Source organism: Branchiostoma floridae, chromosome 3, assembly GCF_000003815.2.
Source record: "Branchiostoma floridae strain S238N-H82 chromosome 3, Bfl_VNyyK, whole genome shotgun sequence".
NCBI lineage: Eukaryota > Metazoa > Chordata > Leptocardii > Amphioxiformes > Branchiostomatidae > Branchiostoma > Branchiostoma floridae.
This window is the reverse complement of record NC_049981.1, coordinates 19,945,890-19,964,795: the sequence shown is the minus strand read 5'-3', so window position 1 is coordinate 19,964,795 and position 18,906 is coordinate 19,945,890. Positions and strand designations below refer to the sequence as shown.

At 39.4% G+C, this 18,906-nt stretch overlaps 1 protein-coding gene across 1 annotated transcript in view; it reads right to left on the bottom strand.

Moving 5' to 3' along the window:
- LOC118410962 (zinc finger MIZ domain-containing protein 1-like) overlaps positions 1-18,906 on the bottom strand; it is a gene marked incomplete in the record, with an annotated part of 128,490 nt that overhangs the window by 75,110 nt on the left and 34,474 nt on the right.

Here is an 18,906-nt window from a genome sequence, read left to right as displayed (position 1 = left end):
TAGGTGGGTAGGGGTCGGGAAAACGAAGGTCAAGTTCGATAATGGGCCCCCTAGCGGCTTGCTAAGGTACTGCAGCGGAAACTCAATTTTTTATATCTCGTGTTCTGGACATGCTGTGGTCATGATTTTTGAGTGGTAGATAGTCCTCGAGGCAGAGAGTAAGTGCTGTGAGTTTGGGCTCCCTAGCGGCTTTTTTGGAACTGCAGGCGCCGGTTTCCTTTCAAACTTTGGACGAGAATAACTCTACAACGTGTTGACGGATCGTCATGATTTTTGGTATGTAGATAGAATGAGTGATGACTTACATAATGGTATACTAATTATGCAAATCAACAGCTAATTTGCATAATTAATGAGGAAAATTCATAAATCCACTGCATTCCATGATAGGACTTTCAAACTTGTCACATATGTAGCTGGGAAGGAGAGAAATGTCGATAGATATCAATTATGCAAATGATGACCTCATTTGCATAATTAATGAGAAAATATGAACGTGTTGACGGATCGTCATGATTTTTGGCATGTAGATAGCCCAAGTGAAGACTTATATAATGTGATACTTATTATGCAAAAAAACAGGTAATTTGCATAATTGATTAGGAAAAGTTAATAAATCCACTGCATTCCATTATAGTACTTTCATCAAAGTTGTCACATATGTAACTGAGAAAGAGGGAAGAGAGTAAGAGGTGTATTTAAAGACTTTGAAAGAGAATGGATCAAAGGATCATCATGATTTTTGGTATGCTGATAGCTTAAGTAATGCTTGATACAATTTGATATCAATTAGTTGTAACTCGGGATCTAATTTGCATAATGAATGCCGAAATTTTATAAACCAACTCCAAGCATATAATTATCAAGAAAATGAAATGAGTAACGCATTTGTCTGCAGACATCATTCTACATAACAAACCTGGTTTATTTGGCAAAGGTATGTGTTCGTGGAACTCTAGTTGCAATTAAGATACAGGGACTTCATAAAGAAGGACATCTTGTTAAGGAGCAGGCTTGGTTCTGAATCTCTTGTCCAAAAAGTTGAAAGCTGGAACTCACACCATTTACTAATGTCATAGAAAGTCCAGATTACAGCACAAGACAGTCAATAACTCATATACATATACATATACATGTACATATACAATAGGATTTTCTGGGCTACAATCCTATAACTTATAGCTAAGGATTACAACAAGATGGAAATAATTTTAAAGAAATAATAAAGTAGATCATTAGCTAATTACCTGCAAGGTTTAACATGTTTTTGAAAAAGACATACATCTTTCTATGCATCCATTTTTCTTGTTACCATTTAATCTTTCATTGCATACAAAATGTACCTGGAACATCCACATCCCAATGCAAGATGATACAGCCATTTACATTTGTAAAGACATGTACCATAAGCCTTTCCTTTAATAAATCACAGTTTATCTAAATCACAAGTTGATCACGACACCAAAAATACTACCTGTTTATATCAACTCACTGCCATCAGAGCTTTTGAGATTATCATACCAGTCTTGCCTTTGCAAAGGTTCAGTAGAAACCAAGGGCTAAATCTTGTTTCAGAGGCGCTAGGCAGCAGATTGGTGGGCGGCTTTGAACATTTGACAAGCACACATTGGGGCAGCATAAAGAGGGGACTGTCCATGATGTACACTGAGAGGAAAGCAGTGAACACAATTCCAGGGAAGTAGGGACTATCCATTTAAAACTCAAGGACTCTCATAGTATCATAAGCCAAGATAAGTAATCAAATGATGTGCTAAGATGGGCAAGTTATAAAGAAAGAACATTACAGCAGTGAAATATTACCGTAGCTTGTACCCACTAGCCAACAGTAGTCTTATCATCAGGGAGGCAAGCAATAGAAAATACTACAGCATTGATCTAAAAAGGAATAGTTCTATGATTCCAAATGTCAGATCAGATCATATGTATGATATCCTACCTATATTGCGTCGACAATCATGAATGATTTTAATCATTGGCATTAATTCTAATTCAGTAGGATACAGCATTTTCCAATAAACTTATCTTTTATCTTGGATCTTGAAATAGATTTTACAATATATCCTCATATATACATATACAAGCACAAAATCCTGCATACCATCATTGTATTTAATAACTGATGATCTATCGTATATTGCAAATCTTGTGACTCTGATTAAACTGATACAAAATTAATATGCACAACCCCTTAATGAATTGTTTCCATGGCCCTGACAGAAACTCCCTCCCCCTTGTTCCCAAGTCATAAACCAATTCCATGCTCAAAAGAATCTCATGAAATATTCAGGCTACCATTATGATGATATCGTTACTGCTTTGATACAGCACTGCCAGTGACCTGCAGCGTTCTTCCCCCATATATTCCGATGTGGTCACGTTCAGTAACAACAAATCTACCACAACTGGCATGACCCAGGGAATTAATGTTTGATTCTCCATTCAATGATTACAGCAGAGGTTAGGTTTCTGGCTGGAATGCTATAATCTGGTTGTAGGCTGGATCTGTTGTGATAAATTATTGATCACTATCAAGTTGGTAATGGTCTGGTTCTGGCCAGCTTGATCCTGTCAACATTGAAGAATACACCTGCAAGTAAATGCAAATCAATGCAGGGGTCAATCTGGATTTGACTCGTATCTAAAGGCCAAAGAGCGCAACATTTCAAAACAATAGTAATGATAATAATAATGCCTATTTTGCAACACCATACCTAAGGCTGATTGCAAGCAAAGCAAAACATTGGTATATCTGTGTATACTAACATTGTAACAGAGAAGGAAAATGAAATGTAAAATTTGATTATAAAAAGCAAAATAATAAAAAAGGTGTGGCACAAACTGCACAAGAATGACATATTTTGCATTTTGCATTTTTATAACATTCATGTTGACAATACAAGTTTATGCAACAGATATAATATGTTCATTTGCTTGTAATTCATGTAATTGAATGCTTCCCTACTTTGTGTTGAGTTGGGGAAGGGAATGCGATTTCAACCTGGGACATTGCTTTCAGGCGGTGTCGCTCAACTGACATTCACGCTCTTGGAAAGGGTTACATTCCTTAGGATTAGACGCTAAGCCATGGTCCGCTGTTGATTGTGCTCTTGGAAAGGAGCTAGGGAAATTTTCCTTGTACAATAAAGCTGCAAGTACTGTACATAGCATCTGCATTCTCTGTCACGACCAGTGGAGGAGTAGCTCTTCAATGAGCTTATCTGGTTCGAGATGGCCTTCACTTTCTGTTAACGGCTTACTCACTTACATCAACTTACAGCAACGTTACAGAGCTTTGAATAATGAAGACCAACTACAGTCAGTGGTAAACATCTCAGCACCATGCAACAGTATCCTACTGTGTCAAGCAAAACTCTTCAGGGCAAATATCTGAAACTCTCTACAACAATACCCTATTGGCAATATGCCAATAAGGGACAGGCAGAGGCTTCACAGATGATCAGTCAAACAAAAAGGTATGTCTGCTGTCATCATGTCCTCACTTAACTCCATACAATGTTGGGCTAGTGCTCATCACTGTCAGCAACACCCACGATATCATTCGACATGGTGGACGTGCCAACTAGTGAGTATCTAATACCGGCTCAGAAAAGGACAAGAATGATAATACCTTCAAGTATCAACCCAGAATTGCGGTGTTCAAAGATTCATTTTTCCCCTAAAACTGTAGAAACTAGAATAGCAGAACTCATTGCCAACAAGTACTGTAGGAGCATCCTCATTAGACTGTTGTTGGATGTGCGAGGTTAGGTCTTTCAGTGGAATATAAAAAGCTGCTGCTGTGCTGCATCCCAACAAAGCTATTATCTTATGCGGAAAGGGCAGTTATAGCGGATATGTTGATACAGATACAGATAGAACACAGTACAGCCCCAGTTCCTCACTGATCTTTTTGGCAATGGTTCAGTCCTAGTCTGGGCATAACTGGAAAGAGTCCTTTCAGATGGGGATGTAAAGCTGACAGCCCTTATGAATAAGGGAGCTTATGCATCAAACATGCTTAAAGAGTATATGACACAGTGTGCTAGGATAAAAATATGCTAGCCATAGTGACACCACATTGCACCACTAGCTTAGGAAAAAGTTCCATGCTTCTTCAGTCTGAGGATGCTCGCTTTAGTATTCCCAACAACCATCTTTATATCCTTAATTACACTGCACCAAGTATGCAATACAAACAAGATGGTGCTGTCCCAGTCACCCTCATGACATAATTGGAGATGGTATGGTCCCAGTTACAACCATGATAACAATGAAGATGATGGCACAGACCCAGTCACCCACATGATATCCTTGAAAATGAAGTGATTAGTGGCATTGCAAACCAGATGCTACCAATCATCGAACTTGTCCTACAATTTGCAGCATCAGCACCACCCTGTCTACCCTTTCCTGTGATTCACTCAAAACATGTCAACTGGTCCAATGCAATAAGCCTGGCCACAAACAGCAAAGTATAACATGCCTGTCGACCTAACTATCCCTTAACTAGAGGTTCTTGTGAGTATAGATCTTAATGGAGTGGGGAGAGCACAATTTCAAAAGTCCAATTTCTTTGCTGTAGAAAACTAAAACCTTGTTCAGTTCTTTTAAGTCCTGTCACTTATGGTTAATATTCAGATTCATATAGTTCAAGTTGCTATGAAAGGCCTTTGTTTCTTGTCATAATTTCCTGTCATACATCCAAATTTCAAACAGCTTCAAGAGTGAACTGGGAACTCTGTAACAGAATGAAGGCCTGAGCTTTATCCAGTTCTAGACCCTAACATCTGACATAGGCCAGAGGGTACCCAGACTTTAATTATTCATACTGACCTCTGGCTAGGTCATCATTATGCTTGTAAATGCCCATAAATTTGTATCCTGTCTGTGATCTAATTACTTTCACTCTGAAGTAAGTACCTGTACTAATTCAAACTATGAACACTTTCTCTCAAAAACAGAGGAAAGAATTTTGTTAGCATTTCTGGTCCCTTTATAAGTTTATTCAAATTCCTTTAAATCTGAACACAACTTTCACACAATAAGGGAAAAATGTTTGTTTATATAACATGCATTGGCATAATACCGGTCACAAGCCTTATACCGGTCGATTAAAAATAGTGGAACTTAAAGAGATCTACACATGCAACAATAGTTATTTCTGAGGTATGCATACTTCAGACATCTAGGTGTCCAATACATAATTTACAAAGCATCGATAACAATGCATTCGAAGACAACAAGACCAAAAGTTTTCAGGTCATTTTCGGGGCAGGCGAGCTCGTCGTGGGACAAACACACTGTCACGTTCATCGCCAGATTTGTAGATAATAATCTGCTCACGGCACAAGACGAGCATGATTCAACAGCAATCTTGAATTTCTTTTGGTGACCTACAACTCGTGTAAAAGTGTGAGGAACCGTTGCATAATAGCCCGGATCTACGGCTGAATGGGTCAAATTGAACGTACGCCGCCATTTTCCCGCCATTTTTAATGCTACGGCCAGCAGTAAAGTTTTACGTCATAGCGGTTGTGACGGACCAAAATTAAATGAAAATTCTTGTCAGTATACGCCCATTTTCTCATGACTCTTTGTATGCTCATGCAGATTTTTGTTTTGTGCAACTACTAACAGGAAAGAAAGGAACAACAGAGGATGAATAAAGGTACATAGCGGCAGTTAATTGTGCCGTGTTTCGTTCGACCGGTATAGTGCACCCCCTTCCAACCACGCGCCCGTTCTCCGTGCAATTCCGCGGTGTGTTCCAATTACGATATTATGTTTTTAACAGCACCAGAGAGACAAAATAATTTACACAGAAGAAGTGGCAACGGTAAGCTGTAACAGCAACATGTAACTGGAGAAAATGATGCGTTGATCATTTGCCAAATTAGCATTGCTTGAGAAACTGCAGTAAACCGACCGGTATTATGCCAATGGATGTTAACTCTTACACAAAGACCAAACAAAACTCAAGTATACACAAGTCTTCTGCAGGGAAGCTCCCCCCAATGGTGTCTGCATGTGGTGGTTTTGCTTACTCAAACAAGAAGGAGTGAATGTTTTTGTGATCAAATTGGCCAGAACAAGCCCCTAATCAATAACACATTAATATCCATTTAATACACATGGCTATGCCAGACCCCCTGTGTCAACCAGTGTCAGATGATCCCTATAGACAAATGATAGAGTCCTATGACAATGTTAGACCATGGTCAAGCAAATGTTGCAAGAGAGTATTGTCATATTTTCTTAGCCTGGTATCCAGCCGTAATATTAATTAATTAGTTGCAAAGAGGAGAGAAGAGACTCGGGAGTTATATTACGGCTGGATACCAGGCTATTGCAAAGAGGAGAGAAGAGACACGGGAGCTATATTACGGCTGGATACCAGGCAAATATTTTCTGGCTTTTCATTGACATGGTTGTCTGTCAGGAAAACAAGGGAGCCATGAAATGTTTCAATATTCCCTGTAGTTGGAGAAATTATGAAGTTCAAGCTGTCCTTATATAACTGGAGCCTGTTTTATTTTCAGACATGTCAGACAAGACCTAAACACACAGACGACCAGGATAGGATAAGTAAGTCAATACAGTAAATCCACATTGCTCCTGTATCCTTCTCAGTGATACACATAATCTTTGTTTACCAGTATTTCGAATATGGTTATAGCTCAGTCTAGATGTCACTTCATTGCTCTAACAATTTCAAAAGTTCTACCTTCTTCCTGGCATAATGTAATCAGTATTTTGTGTTGCATCTCTCTTGCCTCGTAACTTTCACTCCTAGCGCTTTAGTACGACTCTTGAGTAAAGATTATCTTTGTAATACAATAAAAACACAATGATATATGACATAGATTTGATTATGGCCAACAGCTATATCAATAATCACTCTTCTAATAGCATCATCTGCATTAACTATGTCCTCCTAAAGTCAGTATAACCTTGTAGCCATCCTCCCCCATTGACTTATGTGGCATGATTCGGTCTTTAATACTTTCACAGGTTTCAGATACAACACTAAGGGAGCATTAAGCACTGGCAATAAAAACTGCTTATGACAAGTAATTTTCTGTAGTAAAATGCAAAAGCCATGGAGAGGACGAGCATGGAAACATCTGGTGGGTGAAGATAGCAAGCATTTATTTTTAACATTTACAGTCCTTAATGTCTTAAAATTGAGGTCTTAAAGTTTGCACGCTAATTTCAACACTGTTTGTGTATTTCAAAAGAAATGTAGAAAATGCCTCACAACACCTGGGTTGGTAATCTCCCAACCAGACTGGTATGAACAGATTCAGAAAACTTTCTCTCTTCTCCTTCAGTGCCCACAGTTTGACCTCTACAAATCCTACCAATATTTCTCTGCCCCACTGATTTCTTTGGCCATCTTGTGCGGATGACAGTTAGGTAGAAAACACGCTGGCATATCATTAGTTCACTTCATGGCACAATACTCTCCTCTTGACATCATAATAGAGGCTTCATCACAAGTTATTTGTAAAATCTGACCCTTGCTATTTGGGTTTTACTTAACCTTTCACCCAGCCGAAGGGGCATTTCCAGAAGGCTAGTGAAAAGATTTGTTCACACATGGACAGTGCTTCAGCCAGTGGAAAGATCTTATGTGCAGAATATAGATTTAACTGCTTTATCATCATTCCTTCCACTGTCATGGTCCCGACATTGTCTACAGCATGTGTGTAGAACTACTCTGCAAGACTCAAGCATGCCAAGAAAGAAGAAGATGCAGGTTTGCAGAGAACTGGAGAGGATTTAAGTAGCACTATGGGTTAGGATTGGACATCAAACATTCGGGCGCTTCTCTTTATCTCAAAACATTCCAACATTCCACAGTTTCTATGCGCAGCAACGATCAAACTGTTGCTTAGGGCATGTGACGTCAGTTTCCTGAGTAAGAAGATCTGTGGACTTCCTCCTAGAATTTTATTCAACAGTCAACAATAATATGCTGATCATGTCAAATTTAGCAAGACGGTTCGGAAAATTAGTGTAACTTAATTTGTTGCAGTGAAGTTAAACATGTCAGTGGAAAAACATTGGTTTCCTCAATTTCGTGTCATATTACCTTCATAAAGTAAGCAAGACGATTCATGATGATTACCTTCATAAAGTTAGCAAGAGTTTTAAAATTCTCTTGGCTTTCCCACAATTCAGAATGGTAAGTGTTCAATACAAATTTGGGTTCAGGTATTGAAAACATTAAGGTTAATACAGATAGGGACAAAGTTTCATAATGAAACCTGCCCTCTGTGAAATAGGGAGATGGAACATTGATCCACTGTACTAAAGAATTATTGATTTCTGCAGTATAATTGTATACCTGTTGGCCAAAGTTCAAGAACAAGCATGAAATTAAGGCAAACAATCCTTGTTGCTGACAAAAAACAGTATCAAAATATGACAGGACAAGCATGTAGGCTAAAAAACGTGGTAAAACAATCATTCCAGCCAACCAAATACTACCAACCTCTTGGACAACAATGGTAAGACTCACTGTCCCTTTTCTACCACATTCAGTCTTCCCCATTCTTGGTCAATAGGTTTTTAACTCTCCACTCTGAATCAGCCAGACAAAACTGAAGTCCAAAATGATGGAGACACCAGTTGAGCCCAGTCTGAAAAGCACACTGCCCTCTGATTTCTCCTTACCACCACCTAAACACCAGTTATTTTGACAAGTGCAGAGCAGTCTGACCCCAGAGCCCATGGGCGACCTTTTCCCAGAGTGCCTTCCTGAGACACAAAATGGCTCAAACATCCCAAACTTGCAGCCTGTGCCGGTGCAACCCCTACATGCCTGGCAAGCCCTTCGCTTCCCTTTCCCATTCCAACTCCCAGACAACATGCTGTCACAATGTTGTTGACAGGCATAACTCTGAGACGTCAAGGACAGAAGTTGCCTCTTTCTCTTTCCCTGCAAGACATGAGTTGCCTCTTTCTCTTTCCCTGCAAGACAGGACAAACAAACAAATACAGTTTCTATCTCCAACCAGTAGGAAAGACCACAGGTGCTGCACTTCTGCCTCAGCCTGTAGTAGCAGGCTTTTATATCTTGTATGTGGATCACATCTTGTGAGTAGACCCTAGATGATAGCAATACTCTATACTAATTTCCACTATCATTATTTCATCTGATGGGATGTCTTCTACAGGGAACGCCTACAAACCTCACTCTGGGTAATGCATGCGTGCGTTAATTAGATTAATGATTGTGTAATGGAGCCTGCTGAACACAGGCCAGAAGCCATGTCAATAAACATTTGCACTGGCTCTGCCCAGGATGGAGTTGGCCTGGGGCAGACAAAATGGGGTGCAACATGGGGAGAGGCTGTCACTAGAAAATGTCCTTTCATATACAACCTGCAAGTTGTAACATTTTTTGTGGGACTACAACAGAGTACTCTCAAAAACCGTTATAAAATATTATGATAACTTAATTGAGGTGAGTTTCAGACTAGCCATAACTTTCGCTAGTAAATTTTCTGACAAAGACTTGCATGATGTATGAAAGGGATAGTCTCCTATGTCAAGTACAGTAGAAGCCAGTTAATTGCACAACGGATAACGGCACACTTCTGTTAATCAAAACTTTCCAAAAATCACTGGAAAAAAGCATACCACCCTTGTTGCATGTGATTACCAATAATCTAAACTAAGGATGTGATGTTGAGGGACTTTATTCTAGGCATAACATTTCTAGGTGTGCGATATATGACCTATCATGTCTCCTTCTACAGGGAATGGATATAAAGGAACTTCTTCCCCACTCTGCCCTGGGAACCACATAAACTAAGTGAAAAGATGATATCCCAGGGAGGCATGTTTGGAACATGATCTCTGGAGGAGAAAGCTTTCTGATGTCTTGTCTCTATTAAATGCAGTAAGGAATGGCCAAAGGGGAAGCCTGGGAAAGAGGGGTCAGAAAGCAGATCATATTTCTTGGAAGTTTCCAATAAAACATAACCTTGAAATGTCCCTTATGCAGATAGACTTGTGAAAGGTCACAAAGTTCAGTCCCTTTGGGGGAAAACATTATTTGTTTGGAGTTACAAAAGCCAGTTGGTTACATGGATGTGCTATTCATTTCTCATGCCATACTTTTAACAAAACTGTGACCTTATATGTCAGCCTCCTCCCTCACAATCATGAATTAGGGTACTGTCTGTCAGAGAAATATCCAGTTAGGCAGATAGGAATCTAAAAATATGGTCCCTACCTTGGGTTTACTGTTATCTCACAAAAACAGAAACCCTTTGCTTGAAAACATTTGGCTAGTATTACCTCGAATCTGGCTTTAGGCAAGTATCCTGAATATTGTGTTTAAAAGGAGAATCATAGCCTTGGTGAAACACATGCGTTTGTAGTGGTCCTAGAATAACTTGAAGTACAAGCACAAACTTTCGGTCTGGAGGCGTGTATGACCTATGATATTTCAAAGACAGGAACACTATCATTACCTGATGGCCCATCAGAAAAGTAGTGCATTCTTTATTCCATAAACATGTCCACATAACTATGAATAGCAAAAGTGCTACCTGGCATGAAAAACAAACATGTCTCTTTGTTCGGGTACCAGGAACCTGAACATATTCATACCAAACTTGGTATTTCACCATGTTTATTTGCCTAATAATATTTCCTTGTTCAGAACATGCTCAAACCGTCTTTGCCATATCATTGTAACAACCATCTCTGGGGACTACACATCAACAATTCCATTGAAAGCAATGAACAAGATATGAATTATGGATTAAGCTATTGACTATGGCATTACTGACAGAATATCTCTTTAACAATATTTATCCAAACACCAGTGGCTGATTCCTGTATGGCACCAGTCACAACATGACCTCCTCAACCTGTTACCATGGTGACAGCCTGCTGTCATGGTGACATCCAGGAGACGCAGACTGATCTGTTTTCTTCTATGTAGTAACAACATCATGTAGTTTTTGCATCATCTACATGTGTGAGTGAGTGAATGCGGATAAAATCTTCGGTTTAAAGTATGTATGGCTTAGAAAAAGTTCTATCAAGAACAATGCACTGTCCTACTAAAAGAAATTGGGATCCCAAAGTAACCTTTTCTACCCTTTGGTACTCTAATGTATTAGTGTACCCGCCTAAATTTGATATACTGAGCACCCTAATAGTGCACAAAGTGAAGAGCATTTGTAACAGCTACAGGATGTCAATACATAAAAAGGTAATAAATTTCATAATGTATTGGATTCCGAACTGGGCTTTAGGAGAGGGATGTTAAATGAAGCAAAATAATGCATATTAATCTCGTTGAATAAAGACAGGTTGCCCACTTTATCCCAGGATTGCAGTGACCTCTTCCTACTCTCAGGGCCTACAAAGGCTCATGGGTATGTTGTTTCCTGAGTTTGTATGAGCTGCAAGAGGTCAGAGGTGAGGCCACAGTTGCAGCCTTTCCCACCAGATTTGCAATCTGTTTGTTTACCCAGCACTTTGCAGTGAAATCTCAAAGAGAATTAGGTCCATCTCAATTAGATAGTGACACTAGAAACTTGTATTCAGCATGATGCTTGGGGTTGTTATAACACTTGATTCCAATAGGGTCAATGTTTGTTTTTGTACTACCAAGGAATTTTCAAATAGAATTTAAGTTCATCTATTGTGGCAAATTATATCATAAGAAAATAGACTTGCAACTGCAAGGCTTAGAGTTATAACTTAATGCTAGTTCACCTTTATTCGCGGAGTAACATATATCCATTGTTTTGAAAAATTTTCAGGGATATCAATATCAGTCGATGGACGGTGGTTAAAAATTGTAATACTTTCAAAATAGTGCAATTTTGAACCACCGAACATCGACTTCATATCCTAAATATCTTTTTAAAAACAAAGGATATAGGTTACCAAACGGATAAAGGTGAACCAGCATAAAGGTGAACCAGCATTATATCTGGTGGACCCTCCAACTTGATCAGAAACAGATAAGAAGGCTCTTAAATGACAGCACTTCCTTTCCTCCAAGGACTATGATACAAGTGGATATCTTCAAAATGGGGAAATATCAGAGAAAGTTATTTACATTAGCCTTATGTCTTCAATAAAACTGACACTGCAAACAACCATCATAAAACATATTACAACCAATATTTGCACTAAAACGTTTAGTTGTTACATACATAAACAGCTACCATTCTTGTAAAATGGACTGGCCAAGTCTTTGCAGTATTGTTTTCTCTGAATGCTGATCTCACTTCGTTTTGTGGACAAAGTCCAATTGCTATCAACTAAGGGTGCAAGTCAACCATCGTACGCAAAAGATGGGGGTAAACACCAAAAAGTTGACACAATCGTCCTCGAGACTTCAGGCCAATCTTTATAAACAGGCCTGTGTATCAAGATAACCTTGTGAAGTAGATACAAACACCACACCATTGGAACAAGTGTTAAAAGGCTGCAAATACAACTGAACTCTTTCTACTTTCCAAGAAACTGTGATCAGGATGCCATAAAGAAGTCAAGAAGTAACTGGCGTGTTGGATTTTCCCATTAATTTCAATCAAACAAACAAAGAAGTTATTTGTAAAATCCACATCAATATAGCCTTAGCTCAAATAAATCAATCAAGTGTTTATTGAAGATGCCTTTGGCAAGGAGCCAATTTGGACAAAGTTTATTTGATAAAGAACAAATGAGGCATGTTACACATACAACTGTTCCAACAATCACTGCATACATTCTAAACTAGTTTTTCCACCCTGAAGAGTCTCTTTGAATGCTGTGCCTCCATTTGCGTGAGTACACCCTCAATTTGCTAACAAAGGCTTTAGTATACCCTTTCAGTAGGCAAGTCTGTAAATTATTAGCGATTGCACCTGTTAGAAGTGTGCTGTAGAAGCTGGGACAAGTTGGGCAGCAACAAACTGCCAACTCACTCACCAGTCACACCTCATAACTTGCTACCTACCGCTGGAATGTTGTCCCAATTCGGCACCATTCCCCAAACTCGGCACAGATTAGCCCGTGCTACACAAACAAAGCAACAGTCGGTGTTCTCGAAATGCGGACACTACTACCCTGCTTTGTCAACAGTTTCAAACTATACCCCCAACAGCAGCAAACAGGAGAGAGAAAGTGCTTGGAACTCACCCTCCCTGCCCACAGAATATCCTGTCTCAGCAAGCTGGGGGACACGCAGCTTGGCTCAATAAATTGCCAGTATTATTGAGTTACTCCCTGTAAGTAACACTGCTCTGAGACAACCCTTCACCCTGCCACTATTTCATCCCTGTCTGGCTCTTTGATCCCAGCACCTGGACCCAGCAGTGCCTCATTTGCATAAAGAACCCTGAGATTTGGTTACCCCAGCGCAGATAAAGATCAAAGGTTTGGGCTGGCAGAGTGGCGGAAGGAAGGGGGTTGTTACACTTCTGTGTGCCTCTGGAATGGCCAGGGCGGACTGGGGCGGGACGGATGATTTACCCTGGTTTGTTTGGGAGTCTTCACCTGCAAACGCCACAGTTTAAATCTCACAACACAAGTGTTCAGTGAAACAAGTGCTCAGGGATATCTCGCATTCCCAAGACACAATATCAACTCACAGACCAGTAGAACGTTGACATCGCTAGATGGATTGCATTACATCAAAATGGTCTGTTGATTGCCACATAAGTAATCAAATAAAGTCAGACATATTTGCAATGCATAAAATACGATGCTGCTTCCACTGGCCAAGATACCTACATTGTGTATTATTGTTTGTGGAATGTCTACTAATAAGTAAAATCTAACACACAACTTGATACGTTGAAAAAGGTTTTTACTACAGTCAGCACTGTTCAAGAAGACCACTCAGAGGAGGTCTATGTAGACAGGTGGTGACATTGGCTTGGAGCTCACTTTGACTATACCTCATGAGTAATTAGGTATATAAGTACATTTTGCAGACAGCGAAATAACAAGACTGTGTTTATTGGCACTGGAACCAGTCAAGACAATATCAAACTCAGTCAGAAATGATCCCAGTCTGATTGCATGTTCTCTGAGTCTGAGCAAGGGAAAATATGCCTCATGAACACCAATTCCTGCCAATTAGGCAAAAGCAACACGCATCCACAGGAAGTAAGATGTTCTAAAGCGTGATCTACAACCTTAACATGTACACGGAAAAGTAAAGCTATTTCTCTTGACCCAAACAAGAGGAAATCCAGACTCTCATAGATATTCATAATCTAATCATAAGGTAACTCTCGCTTTCCCCAAAAATGATGGATCATAAAAAGGAGAAAAAACACAAATCATGGGATGTGACAGAACTCTATCTGTAGTACATGTTGTCTTTACTGAATATGAATAAATTATAAAAGTATTCAGATGAATTTGAAGCGGCCTATTACAGATATTCAGGCCCACATGCCACCCACACAGAGAAACTGATATAAATAAAATGTACCTTGACCGTTTATCCTGTGAAGGAACCAATATAATAACCCTAGTAAAAAAAGCTCCTCACTACAGGTACAAACTTACCCGGCCTCTGGACTATGGCCTCTGCAATGCACAGAAGATGTGATGTTAGGTTTGTGGTTCACAAATTCACTCTGGCAGCTTCATCATGGTTGCTATAGGAACAGCCATATATGGATACAGAAGGATGGTGTCATAAAAAGAAAGCTATCAGTAGCCTCTTTTCTGTGTTCCAATTTCAATACTACCATATCTAGCTGATTAAGGATGGTTCTATGATTGCTAAGGTGCGATCTGTTGGCTCTCAATTTCAACAACACTGGTTGCTATGGACCCTACAGTACTAACAGTTTACTGCTGTTTTCCATTTTTGATGCCATGCTATACATGTAGATGGCCTGTGGCAAAAGCAGTGAAATTCAGTGTGCAGCTAAATTATTCACTACTGGCTCTGACAGACGGAATGGTAATGGACACTGAAATTGTTAGTTTAATTTTTTCCTGAAATTCACATTTTTGTTCTGCCAATATGCTGTTTTACGAGTTAACTTGGTAATATATCTTTGTTAAATCTCTGGATCACTTTTGCTTTCTCATTTTTGTCCATTCTGGTCTTTTCGTAGATAATGCAATGTCAAAAGTGTGTGAACCTGAGGGCTATGTACGGCAGACCAGACCAATTTCCACATGATTTCCGCAAGGGGAAGTTATGTTTTCACTAATACTACAGGCAATATACATGTTTCTGGCCTTGTCTATTAACGACTCCAAAAGCTTTGAATGGATCTTCAAAATATGGTTTGTGATGAAAGTTTGCCATCAGGGCCCAGTACAGAAAGTAAGAAGTTTGCAACAGGTACAAACTTTCAGCTGTAGCTATAGAAAATGAATATTCCTGGTCTGAAAAGTTAGTTTAGAGGACTTTGCAAAGAAACCCAAATATGATATGAAAAGCTACAGCCTGAAATGCTATAGGGCTTAGAAAAGAAACTTGATTTTTTTTTTTCTCTATATTGTAACATTTTGGATGCAGATATTTCCACATAACAAGGATAGCCATGCTGACATATTAGTCCTGAACACTTTCATCAGGAATTAACTTTGGCTAATGGCTTTACAGTCATAGACCTTAGCATTTTAACACAACAAATGGTAATCTTATTGAATAAAATGTAATGTAGTATAAATGAGAGGGAATAGATAAAAGAACACACTGTTTTATCTTTCAGAGGATGTACTTTATTTGCAAATCTAATAAATTTCATTTTGTAGGAGTTGCAATTGTAACAATAGATAAGCAACCTAGTACATATTCATTCTATAGGACTGGGAAAAGCTGCAAAAAAAAACATTATTACAAAAATTTCAGGTAATTGTCTATAGCTCTTCAGCTTTTATGAGTAGCTGCGGCCCATATTTCCACACTCTGGGCTGAATATTGAAAGGGCTGCTGGGTCTTAATGTGATTGTTCAATGACGTCCTAACGGCCATATCTATACGTGCATGCCAGGAAAACCAAGATTAACATGTCCGCGTAGGTGTGGCAGCCATGTGAGGGGACTGGTAATCTCCCCCTGGCAAATGTGCAGACGTGCTATTGCTAATCATTCAGCAACCATATTGTACCTCCACAGCCGCATTAGATCAATAACAGATAAGATATTCCACAGGTTTTATGATTGAGGCTGTATCTCCTAAATTCATATGGTGGTCTGACGCGTATTAACCATCGATGTTTGCCTCGGGCGGGCTAGCGTGAAATGTCACATTTGTAATAAAAGCGAGGAACTGCGGTTGGTTGGAAAGATTATGGCCTCGGTGGTCAATCCCTACTTGGAAGATTTTCTATGGGGACTGATGTCATGATTGGACGGAGATGAGTTTCCCATGATTCCTCGGGAGGCAGATCGATACTTTACCGACAACTTTTAAAGACGACATGCCACATGAGTGTGCCAATAAATCAGGTAGGAGTACTAGTATCTGCATGCCCACCGCGAAGGCTGAGCAGTGTTAAGTGCTGTCCTTAGAAATACGAACAAAGCAAGATGCATGACATTTCTGCCGCCCCCTCTCCGACATCTGCAGGGATTCATTTTGAAATGCTAGAGCACATTTGCCACCGACAAAAACACTTCAAGGCACTGGCTGCTGGATGTCAGGAACGATATGAGATGAACGTCATCAGAGACTTGGCTCAAGAATCAAACCTGGCAGCCAAAAGCTTTAATCTGATTTTCACATTCCTTTCATATCAAACTTTTACCCTCGATTGGTATGAAAATCACAGAAATCTGAAGAAGGGCTCCTCCCTGTTGGCCTCATTTGCACCAGATAACGACTTGTTTTCGTCATATCTTCAAGGACAATGATGGTTCAAAGCCTGCTTTTCTGGTAATTTCTACGTTATAATTCTGGCAGGAAAGGTTGCTACTTCCCTTGGAATGACAATGATGTAATCCTTTGGCAGTCAGACAGAGTCTCTTTCCTTCTATTATACATCTCAAGGATGTACAGATAGTTTTTGTGTCTCAAAATCTTAAGTGTTTTTCCAAAGTCCAAGTTGACCAGTATTAAACCTACAATTGATAGAGTGGGCTTACTTAACAGCAAGAAAATAATCACTCAACTGGAAGAAAATAATTTGTGTTACAAAAAAAAATAAATAAATCTATTTGTGACAAAATCAACTTCAACAATGGTTACCTTAAATCCGATTAACTGTTGTCTAAATTTCAGTTATCACTAGTGTCACTCAGTGAGCAAAAACTCCGTACCAAACACTCCTACCTCAACTTAAGGTCATTCTTTTATCCCAAACTATTTTCCTAATCCCAAGACTTTTCGTAAAGAGCCACGAAATTCTGCTGGACTAATGCCTGGACATCCCACCCCTTGTAAATGGTTTTTTCCTGTGTTGAATGGGGGCTCAGCTACTTATTTCCAACAGGGAAAGTTTAAATGAAACACCTTACATTCCCAGGTGCAGGCAACAATCTGTTCTTTGAATACATGTACGTGTTCTTTAGTCACCAGGGCCAAATTCAGAATGTGTAATTTGGTGGTTATCCTCTTGGCAGGAGCATCTGTGAACAATTTTATCTGATAATGTGTTAACCAGTTGCAGAAAGGTGCTGCAGCACTTTAGTTCTACCCCATTCGGAATGACCTAATCATTGTCTATCAGTATCAATGTCATTAATGCACCAAAAATATCTTTGTTTTAAAATACCCACCTCTACAAAATTTGAAAAAAAAAAAGTTTTTAATTTTTAATCACAACAGGTTTCTCTACATTGGAAAAGCATGAATCATTCATAACATATTAACTTGTTTGTCCACCACTTTACAGTCACTTTCCCTGCTACGTTTCTGGTTGCAACATTCACAGAGCAGCCAGTCTAGACAATCAATTGCTTCGGCTTACATATCTGACAGCCATCGGTCAACCCAACCACCTGTAAGGGTACTTTTCAATACTGATCAGAATGCTATACTGGTAGATCTTTAAATGTGTTAACAAAGCGAGGTTCAAACTTCTTTTCCAGCGCCAAATAGATACAGATTCTGATTGCCCAAAGCCTTCTTGCATTTGCTCAACATCTAGAGAATGTATCACTTCATCTAAAAACATAATATCCTGTTTTACACCATGCCATAAAAATGGTACTGAAAAGGAATGTCCCCACAGTTACCCGGCAGTATGAAATCTAAGGTAAAGTTGGATTGCTCACAAGGCAATCTGTATTCATAGATAAGTTCTCCCAAATAAAATCAGTTGCCCAAGGCATGCAAGGAGGCTGTGCAAGCTTTATTTCTTTCCAACACTGCACAAGACCACATGCTTACTGTAGGCTAGTCCATAAACCTACCTTCCTCTTATCTTGCCATGGAGACAACACCACTGCTGGCAACAATTTCTCCTGTCTTAAAAACTTCATTCAAATGCTTCCAGCTATTTTCCATTCAGCTGACGATGCACTTATTCTTTTGGTAATAAAAAGGTGGGTGATGGCATTCTGCCAGTGCAGCCACTACACCTTGAACATCAAATGGCTAAAGCTCCTTACGCACAAGGATTCTCATCCAATCAGAGAGTGAAAAGTCATCTGCGTTTAACTGTGGGTAGATACCGATAAATCCTACACATTCTTTGCGGGTGTAACGACTCACTTCTTCTTACTTTATGGTTCATCTTGAAGAAGACAAAATGATAAGTAAATGACCAAGTGAGTAAATATTTTTGTCTTGGAAACAAACTTAAATGTTTGACCATGTTCCAGCCAAATGATATACTACATCCAGCGATGCAACAGTGGTTACCCCAAACCATGCCTCATTGGAAGACAGAGTGCTACATTTTTGCAGAGGCAAGTCCTTTACCCAGGCTCTCCCAACCTGCACGA